General features: G+C 40.5%; 1 protein-coding gene across 1 annotated transcript in view; it reads left to right on the top strand.

Moving 5' to 3' along the window:
* Positions 1 to 843: 843 nt before the first annotated feature.
* Positions 844 to 6,139, top strand: part of LOC143340867 (uncharacterized) — a 31,442-nt gene continuing 26,146 nt past the window's right edge. The window contains exon 1 of the mRNA XM_076763236.1: positions 844 to 1,109. The gene's annotated coding sequence lies outside the window, so the exon portion shown is untranslated. The remainder of the gene's footprint in view (positions 1,110 to 6,139) is intronic.

The raw sequence follows: 6,139 nt of genomic DNA, 5'->3' as shown, positions 1-6,139 counted from the left end.
TAATTACCCACTACTTGATAAAAAGATATTGTTAGAACCTGTCAAAACAACGGAGGTATTTATCGTGGCGTTCGGGCGTCTATAAAATATTGTAATAATCGCCCCCATTCGAAAGAAGCTCGACAAGGCGGATCGATGCGCTTTTGCAAAGTACAATAGGAAATTACAGAAAAGTTGCATAGAGAAAGGAACTAATGGCACGATCGATCATTGCTGGGAACGATTTAAATTCTGCTTGAAATTTTAACGTGCACCGGTTGCATTTTTAGTTAGTGTACATTTACTTGCCTATGGTTTTCTTAATCTCGGTGTCGATATGTAAATAACTTATGGGTAACCCTTAACCAATCTTTATTATTACAAATTCGGTATCTTGTTGCTTCGAAGATACATTGATCTTCAGGAAAGGAATGTCTTTTGTTCCACACTCGATGTGAAAAATATTCAGTAAATTTCTCGTTGGAAAATAGGACCCACCTTGAAAGGGATGATCGTAAGTTTTAAGTAGTAGTTTTAGTTTTAGTTTTTTTAAAAAGGAACATCTTGTGTTCCACACTCGATGTAACAAATATTCAGTACATAGTTTCTCGTTGGAAAATAAGACTCAGGTTGGAAGGGATGATCGTAAGTTTTAGAGTGGACGAAAGTCTGGAACGAGATGGACCACGAAGAGGAACGATTGATAACATTTCCGGGGCGATCGTGGGCGAATCACGCCTAAGGTCGATCAAGGCCACAATCACGGGCGTATCGGTGAGAGCGTGCGTCTTCGTACTGCGCGTCGCGTTATATCTCGAGCCGAGCTGCGGGGCACGCTCAGTCTGCTTCGAGCCGCGACTGCGACCACTTGCATCGCGATTCCACGTAACCGAACGAAAACAAAACTTATCTCGAAACAATCCGCCGTCAGGATCCAGCGAGGTCTAGATTCTTGTCGAGGACTCGTCGATCTCGTTCGACCGGGTACACCACGAGTTGGAAAAACAACAACAGCACGCGTACGCCGCGCGCACCGTTTCGAGAGACCGCGTCCAAGCCCGGTTTAACATATGATCCCCACGGAAAGGCGGGAAATCTCGCGACCGTACATTTTGACGGACTTTGTGGTGGTAAGTCGACTTGGAACATTTTCGTCGTTTTATCCCCCGTGCATGCAGTCGTCCATAGGCGAGAAATCGGTTTAAACTCATTCACCTTACCTCGAACTTGACAATGAGACCCTTCATGTAAATTTCGATCGATTTACCCTGTTGGAACTCTTGCAAGATTCCGTGGACTGGTGTTGATTTTTTAAAAGTTTCACTGTATTACACAGGTCTCCTGGTAATTATGGTACGATTAAGATAGAATTGATTCTACGTGTAATGTAGTACAATTTTGGATGCCGGCGCAAGTAGAAATAGTGAGTATTGGACACATATCTAAACCTTTTGATTCACTTATCTCGAAAACGAAACTCCGTAAAGAACATTTTTGTCCTAGAGTTTCGAGTGTTCTATTTGCGATTAACGAGACGTACAATATACGTATGCATTGTAGATAGAATCGTATTCTTTAGAAATAAGGATATTGCCCAGTAAAGGTTTGTACTGTTAGATCTCCCAGATATAAATCGATGTAGAGAATCGGTTACGTACATATTCACGAGGGAATTTAGTCAGGGATGATTTGTTTGAACAAGAAAACGAGACGTTTTCGCTCATTGGACGTCGAATGGCCAACTTACGACATAGAACGATGGATCGATGGTGGCAGTGGTTATCGCGACGCGTAATGTTGACTTTACGTGTGAATGTTATTGACATGAGAACAGAAATAGAAAGGGGTAAATAATTGAGGCGAACTCGTCGAGCAGCCCCCGGGGCGCTCGAGCCACCCGACACGATTAAAGTCACCCCTTTTTCGGGTCGTCCGCGAAAGGGCTCCGGGGACATGTTGAAGCAACTGCGCGAAAAGAGCTAAATGCACGCTGTATAATTATCCTCCGTGTACGCGTTCGCTCTTTGCAAAAGACATTTGTAAACAGGGAAACAGCTTGGACATTGACCCTCTTCTTGGTAAGCTCTCGAATGTCACGCTCCAATTGCGCTAATTTTCGTACGAAGGATTTTAATTAAAGCGTGTGCCAGGCTTTTTCGAGCCCGTAAAAGATTTTGTCCAGCCAGGTCACGGGTCACACGACTGAAACAAAATGCCGGATTTGAACTAAATCGCTACGTGTATAGATCGAGTTAAACGAGTTAAAATTGGAGAGGAATTGAATTTAATGACGAATTATAAATAATTCACTATATGAACGAGCAGATCTAATTAATATTTTAATAAGACAGGTGGTAGTTGTTTTTTTATTCAACAGACTTCTGATTAAAGATCGACTTGACCCGCAAGTGGGTCAACAGACAATCAATGTCTTAAGCTACTTAGGCCAAGAGCAAATAGTACACGTTTTATTCTAATCAAAACGACACTTTGATCGATAGGCACACGGTTGTCTTTAGATAAATCAATACTGTAGAATATATAAATATGAATAAAAGAAAATAATTATCTCCAAATATCGATACTTGAAAAATTAAACGGATTTGTAAAGAAAAGTTCAAAGACGAATGACACGGTTCTATTTACGAAATAAATACTTTCGTCGCGTGGGAGTCAAACGTAAGCCTAAAAATATAAGGTGAAACGGAAACACGTTGATGGGATAGAAAAAGGGAAAGAAAATTCTTTACGTCAAAGGAACTCCGAGGAAAAATACCAATGTAAGAAGATTTGATGGGTCAAAGGAATATAAAGTTTTTGTGTACAAAAATAGCTTTCCGAACTCCGAGCATCCACAGGGCAATATTGTATTTATTTTCATTGGCATAGCTTCAGTTTCGATAGCGAAATAAGACTTCGCCATGGCAGAAAGCGATACTCCGGCGCAAGTGGGTCAAGATCGTAAATATTTCACGAATTTTAGGGCGGTCAGTCTATAGAACGTCTCAAATTAAATTTCACAAGTTAAAAGGACAATTGGGTGTGAAAGCGTATAGTAAATTAGTAATTTACAGCGACGGACACCTCTCGCCGCTGTGTAAAGAAACATTGCAGCCAACCATACGTAAAACTTCACGTGTCTTTATCGATGCAGGTCGTACGATTGTCTTAAGGGTGTACCAATATAATTCTAACAGGGACTATATAGATACGTATAGTTCAAAGTTAATCGGTGCATTAGTTGGCGAGATTTCATGTCGAACAGTTTGAAAACGGTAATTTCGAGAAAAACGCGTTTAAGGTATCGTTTCAGGTCATCTTCTGTCCGCACGCAACCTACTTCACTAAACCTCTGTAACTCCTGTTTCGAATTTCGTTATAACATTTAACACGGAGCTTACAAGCTAAGTAAAAGGGTCTCGACTTTCTTCCAGCCCCTCGAAAGAAACGTGTATCGTTTTAAACGTTCGATTTTATATTCTACGATTGTATCGTGAACGCTAACGAAGATAATTAGTAAGCCTTTCCACGGATTAATCTCTATGGATTTATCGCATGAATTGCTTAATCGTGGGTGGAAATTTCTACAGCTCCCGGCAGAATTGAAAGGGCAGACATGCTTCTACCGTTTGTAGTTTTCATGTTGCAGCGAGTAATTGTATTTAATGAGTCGAGCTGCGCAAAACACGTACAATGCTGGGCGAATAAAATTTGATTAGCAGCGCGGACAGAAAACTATGGAGCGACAGATATATGCGTTTTATTATAATTTAATGCAGAAAACGTTTATTCTTAGAGTAGAGTCGAAGTTGGTCTGCCAAAATTTATTTCCACTCGTAAGTAAAATATTTTGCACCTTCGCGAAAGCTTTGATCGAATCTCTCGTGTACTTTGTTATTAAACTTTTAGACTTCACGCACATTAATATCGTCCGATAGACCTTCGCTATTACAACGTTGTAGACGTCCCACGCAATTATTTATCACAGTTAGAAATCTGATTTCCCTAATGAAACCGTTAAGGATATTTGCGAATGATCTTCCTTCAATCGTAGCAATTTGTGAAAAGCAAATTAATTAGTCCTTCGCGAAAACTTTATTTCTCTTAATATCGATGTACCTTACGAACGAAGTTTTCGTTGGTAAATATACGTTTAAAATTCAGTGCAATTACTTAAGAGACGACGAACTACGAAATTCCTGAAAGGGCGGTATTACTTCTATATGTATTCGTTACGCGATACGCTTTTAGGTGGCTGAATTAAAATAATTTTCCATCCTGTCCGTGGAAAAAAACGGGACGAAAAATGTGAATTTCGACGCATCGGTGTACGGACACCTTGGCACAGATATAATATCGCGAGACGTATATTCGCCGACCATGATGAATTACGTCAAAAAGGTTTTTCCGCCGCCGTGTTCGTTCATAGCGAGTTGCTTAATGTTGCCTTTGCCACCTGAACCGTATTTTCGAAATATTTATTCTCGATCCCCCGTTTTCGGACAAACGACCGCGAGGCTAATACCGAGGGAAATTCAGTCGTTAAAAATTTACGAAAGTTTCGCTAATTTTTAGGTACTCGTTGCCCCTCGGGTCAAAGCATTTGGCTCCCTAGTCGTTGAAATTTTCCTAAATTACGAACGTATTTATAATGTCAACATACTCGAGTGAAACGTAGTAATTCCACTCGACTGGGCAACTTGTTTGGGCGCTTTAACTCTTCACAGGGTTCTGTTTATAATTTTAAATTATTACAGTGACAAAGTTAAAAGCATATTATTGATAATACGTAAATTTCGAACGTTTAATAAAATAATAAATTGCCCGTAGAACGTAGCCTTGTCGTGCAATTTTATTTTCGAGATAACTGAAACTTTAGTCGCTCAATTGAATATGACTCGTCCAACGTGTCCGACTATTACTCGTTGCTTCTACTTGGCACGGTATCGTGTGTTTCAACTGGTTTCAACTAGTTGGAATACGATAAAATCGATGGAAAATAGATGATACCATACCGGCGAGCGATGTTTCAAGTGAAGATAACGAGTATAGTCAGACACATTAGCCAAGTCGTGACGCGTACTCGACGAGCTTTCGAAATCAATTTTCTCGAGAACGAAGCGTTGCATGGAAATTTTTATTTCATGTATTCGACTTATACTCTCGCGTAGAACGACTAGATCGACGCACGTATCACCAGCTCCTAGATAATAGATAATTAGAGAACGTTTATAGAATACAAAGTGTTTAATTTTATTCGATGAACAAGCTAATCGAGTCTATTTTATTTCACTCGTCCATTCGTCGAACTTACCTCTATTTAAACATCGATTCCTGAATTTCCATATTCCGTTCTCGAGATTCTCGCGAAGCGTCGAGAAATTTTTTATGTAAACGTCGTTTTCTCCCGTTTCCGCGCTACAAAGCCAAAAGGCGCGCGTTTCATAGCATTTTAAGTAGAAGGCGTTGTATATTCGAGGAGAAAACGACCATAAGCCGTGGAATCTTATGCGCTAGCTCGTCTAAATCTAAATGATATCGGGGTTCCTTTTGCATCGCGCCCTCCAAGCACGCCAGCTGACTCGCGAAACGGTTTAACTACCACGGCCATATCCTTTTCGAAACGTTTTCATCGCATCTGGCCGCATCCGGATGAAATAAGCGCACTATGTTCTATTTTTGCCTGCGACCTATCGATCGTAGAACACGAAGTCGTACAGTGTCAGTCACGTATCGCATTTATAGACGTTAAACGCGATTGCGGACCGGTGTTCCCGCGTTTTAGAAATTACCGCGTTTCAACCCTGTCAGGGGTAAAATTCCAGCCATCGGTGCATGAAACGGATTGAAACTCTCCAAGTGAGCCAACCCGATGCGTTGAACGTCGTTTTATATTATTATGCGTTTCGTAGTGGGAGTACGTGGACTTATTTTAATTACGTACAATTACGAAACCATCCAAACTTTGGATGCCCCTTAAGAATAAAAGGAAGTCGAGAAAATGGGAACACTTCTTGATGAATCGAAAACAAAATTTTTTCACGTTCTGCGCTCGACACTTCGAAAAATGAGTCTCTCTAAATTATAAATCGACGAATTTCCCTCGGGTCCAGAATTATGTTCATCTATCGGAAAACCACGCATTTACGAAATTGAATGT

Source organism: Colletes latitarsis, chromosome 4 (genome assembly GCF_051014445.1).
Source record: "Colletes latitarsis isolate SP2378_abdomen chromosome 4, iyColLati1, whole genome shotgun sequence".
Lineage (NCBI taxonomy): Eukaryota > Metazoa > Arthropoda > Insecta > Hymenoptera > Colletidae > Colletes > Colletes latitarsis.
This window is presented reverse-complemented; position numbering and strand designations above follow the sequence as displayed.